This window comes from Microtus ochrogaster, chromosome X (genome assembly GCF_000317375.1).
Source record: "Microtus ochrogaster isolate Prairie Vole_2 chromosome X, MicOch1.0, whole genome shotgun sequence".
NCBI lineage: Eukaryota > Metazoa > Chordata > Mammalia > Rodentia > Cricetidae > Microtus > Microtus ochrogaster.
The window spans coordinates 37,834,577-37,839,136 of record NC_022026.1 but is presented as its reverse complement, the minus strand read 5'-3'; the positions used below and the strand labels follow the sequence as shown (position 1 = coordinate 37,839,136).

The following is a 4,560-nucleotide window of genomic DNA, read 5'->3' as shown; positions in this document are numbered from 1 at the left end:
AAAGAGAAGAAATAAAGAAGGAAAACATCAAGAGAGCTTGTGAATGCCTTTTTCCGTAACCCTCCTCAGATGGAATAGTTTAGCCTCGCCAACTCTGTGGATTCCTATCAAAGCCCTGTGCTGCTGGAGACTGGTCCCCAGACAGCAGCAGTTCATTTGGCTACTTCTTGTTCTTGCTAGCATTTTTTTTTATCTGTGCCTGTAATTAGCTTCTCAGCACAAAAAGCATATCTATGAATAAACAGATTTGTAGATTAGTACCAAACCTGCTTTAAAGCTACCAGAAAGGCGGGTACAAGGGAAATATATGTAAAGTAATATGCAACCATTCCTCTGTGCCAGCCTTTCGAAAAGGGCATGGGGGATAAGGTAGAATAATGGGAGAGACTTTTAGCAAAAACATTGTAGGTGTGTTTGAAACTGTGAGAGAATATATAATTTTAAAATGTCTTTTTCTCCCCCAAGCAAAACAAATCGTATCATTTGCTTTCAGCATTTCATCATACAAAGTATTGCTCTTTTACTGAATCATGTTATTCATTTGAGTGATGGAATGTAGGAAGTCAATTGCATGTAAGAAGGTGGAACAGGGTATTAGGTAAACCGCCAAGGTCTAGAGTTAATGCAGAATGATAATTAAATGGCTGAAATAAAGCTTTGGTTTGAGACAAGCCTGGTCTACAGAGTGACAGCCAGAGTCGGTGAAACCTTGTCTCAAAAAACCAAAACCAAAACCAAACAAAAACCTTTGGGCATTTAGTTTAGTTTTATTTTTTTGTTGTTTGTTTTTTCCCAGCCGCCGTTTATTTACATTCAGGTGGGTGCTATAGCAACAGGCCTGGAGAGGCTGTAGCAGGAACGCAAAGGTGGAGAGGGGAGTCTGTGTGCCTGCAGTGACAGCCGAGTGGAGAGAGCAGGGAGGAGTGGGGGAGACCAAAGCTGCTGGGGAAGCAAGTCAGGGCCGGGCCAAAGGTTATCTGGACCCTATGCCCTAAGCCCCTACCCGCTACTGTCTCCTGACTCCAGGCCAGGGCTGGGAGTTCTCTGGGCAGCTCTCTACAGGAACAAAGCACACAGAGATGTTGTTTCTGCTCTCCCGTAATAAAGTCAGAGGTCATCCAATCCAGCATTCCTCCTTCGCCTCTGGCTCGGGTTAGGGCCATGTGATAGAGAACTAGGCTCTAGTCCATATTTCAGAGGCATTAATTTTCCCTGGCGTCCCAGCCCACCAGCGCCACACTATGGCCCAGAGTGAACACAACAAGCATTGCTGGTCTAGTGGATGGGGTGGGGGAGGGGTGGGATGGGGTTAGAAGAGGGGCTCCAGAGGGCCTTCGAGTCACAGGCACTGCACACGTGGTGTTAGTGAAGCCGGAACCAGGGTGCCACCTGGTCAGCACAATAAGCACATCTTTCTTCTTGAAGAATCCTTGGGCCTTGCCAACATTCATGGCCAAGTCCACACCGAGTTCTACATCCTCAGCCCAGGCATCTTGTGCTGCATCCTTACACAGCACAGATGGGCCTGGCTAGCTGTCTGAAGATTGCGTGTCACAGCAATGACAGGAGCGGAGAATGTGAGTGGTACCTGGCTGCCTGGTGAGCCCTCCTGCCAGGCATGGTGAGCATGCTAATGGCCCCATTGCAGCCCTTTAAAGAAGCCTCCACAGTGCTTCTGTGGAGGCAGAAAGAGGCAGCTTCTGTCTCATGGGCCTTCAGGTGTGGCATGCAAAGTCTCCAGAGGGTAGTCTCCTTTGGCTGGTTCTCCTGGCAGCATGATGGAGCATCTAGGACTGCAATGGCCACATCACGGCCCTCAGCACGAATAGGGCAGGGTTTCCTGATCATGCTCTCCTGCATCTGTGTGGCACAGATGATGGGCCTCCCAGCTCGGTTGTATCATCCTCTGAGCCAGGAAGACCTTCTCCACGGTAATCTCAATTCCTAGGTCACCAAAAGCCACCACGATCCCACCCCTGGCCTTCAAAATCTCATCAAACATGCGGACACCTTCACGGTTCTCAATTTTGCTGGTGATCTTGTTCTTGCCCTTCTCTCGTGGGACCGCCCTAAACTCATGCACATCAGCTTCCTTGCTGATGAAAGATGCAAATGCCATCTTACTTTGCTCCAAACTGTTCTTTTCTGACACCTAAGGGAAGTCCTCAGAGCTCCATCCCTTACCCAAGGAGCCACCATTCTCCACATCTGTCACCAGGAAATCAGCACATTTCTCCTTCATCTGCAATGAAACGTGGCCCCCATCCATGTAGATCTTGCTGCCAACCTCTGCCATCTTACAATTGCTTTTACAGTCTAGACACAGGATGTTCTTATCACACTTCTCTACATAGGCATTGTCTGGGGCGATTTTCAGGGTGACTCGCTTCTTCAGCTCCACTTAGTGCCACTGCCCTTGATGAGTTCAGTCCGGATTTCAGGTACCTTTGTGTCCAGAGCTACAGCAATGGACCGGTAGAGAATGGGTTCAGATGAGAAGCTTTCTGTGGCTGCATGCCCGCTCTTGATGATTTCTGCATGCTACTCGTAAATTCCATGAGAGAAATTCAGGCGAGCTACCTTCATTTCAGACTTGTTCATCCCCTTCAGCATCTCCATAGATCAGGAAGGAGGACCAGAGGTACAAATGATGCCAGTGTTGAGGGCTGTGATGGGTGCAGAGTCAGTGTTCAGGGGCGCATGTGTTCCAGGAAGGTGTCAGCGTGGCTGCGTGGGGCTGCTGGGTCTGGATGAAGGCAGCTTCTGCTTTGTTGTTTTGGCATGATTCCTAAGGTCCTTTGGGTCCTGCTGCAATACCTAAATTGGACACCAGGGCGCATCAAGTTTAAAATAAGCACTGGGGTCACAGGGACACAAATGGAGGCAAAGTTCTTGCTGTGGACTCCTCAATCTCTTACTTCTCTATACCTGGACCATCATCAGGCTGCAGCTCAAAGATATTCCTAATCTGAGCATCTGCATACCTACTCAGGAGCTGAGCAGGAGCTAGCTCTGAGTTCCCAGCTTATTCTAAAGCCTTCTTGCAGCCTAGAGGTCTGTTCCCAGGCCACCACGGGCTGGCCAACATGGCAGAGTCACTGAAGTTAAAAGACACCTGTAAAGAAGCAAAGGCTCCGTGGACGGTGGTCGGGTGAAGTTTAGCTGCCCTGGTATCATCTTAATGAACAGTAAGACTGCAGTTGATGAAACCCTAGGCTGAGGACTTGATGGAATGATCTGGTGTTGTGTAGTGGAGGCAGTATCATACTTAAACTGCCAACAAAGAATTGTCATTTGCAGGTCTAAAGTGATGGCTCAGTGGTTATGAGTACTGGCTGCTTTTCTAGAGGACCCAGGTTTTTATTCTCATCCACAAGGTGGCTAGCAATCATCTGTAACTCCAGTTCTAGTGGATCTGATGCCCTCTTCTGGCCTTCATTGGCAATGCATACGTGTGGTGCAAAGACATACATGCAAGCAAACACACCCAGGCACATAAAAATAAAAATAAATATTTAAAAAAGAGTTGCCATTTCTACAAGTATAATAGCTTTTGAGAAATTCTTAATATACTTTAAAAACTAAACCCCTTTTACGTATCTAAGGACCTGTGTGTGTGTGTGTGTGTGTATGTGTGTGAATAGAGAACAATGAGGTTTGGTTGGCAACAGGTCTCTTTTCACACTGGTAACCAACAAATATGTGAGATGTCCCTCAGCAATATCCTAATGTACCACAGGAAAGAGTGAACATCATAGAGGCGTAGGAACTTTCCTCACGAGGATGTGCTCCCATGTTTCTCCCACCCAGGAGCATGGTGTGGCCTTCACTGGAACTTTTGCCTAAAATGTGCTTCAGTGGTTGCAGTTCAAGCTACTAGAGATGCCATCCACATCTTTTGACATCTTCAACGTCAGATATACTGTGGCCCTTGCGATATTCAGATCTATCTCCCATTTCTGAACTTCTGTAGCTAGGCTGTTCGCTACTAGATGGCTTACAGCATGGTACTGTTTCTCACCAGGATTAGCACCAAATGTTCCCGTTATCAGTTTGGATTCACCCAGAACACAGGGCCCAAACCTGTAACAGCATTCTGTCCTCCTCTTCTCTAAAGGGAAAAGCTTTCTTTTTACATTGGTGAGCAGCCAGTCTTTGAAGACGAGGTAGAGAAACCCTACAAGGGGTAGCTCACGAAGATGGAGAAAAGCTTGATGTCATCAGGTGAGTTATGAAAGAAGATTAATTATCACTGACTCTACACTGAGAAAAGCTATAGGGAAATATTCTGAACAAATTTAACCCAGTAAATTAGACAGTCTACTAGAAATAGACAAATTCCTAGAAAAATATGTGCTACTAATAACTACTTTGAAAAAAATGAGAATCTTAATTGACCTATAATAGTAACAAAATTGCATTGGTAATTACTGTCCTTTCACAAGGAACACGGACTCATATGGCTTCCCTGATCAATTCTAGCAGACACTTAAGGAACTAACATTGATAATATAACATTCCTCTTAGACATTAGAAGAAGGAAGGCTCCTGAATATTAAC

At 46.3% G+C, this 4,560-nt stretch overlaps 1 pseudogene; it reads right to left on the bottom strand.

Annotated features, from left to right (window-relative positions):
- Positions 1 to 1,202: 1,202 nt before the first annotated feature.
- LOC101992698 overlaps positions 1,203 to 4,560 on the bottom strand; it is a 52,331-nt pseudogene continuing 48,973 nt past the window's right edge.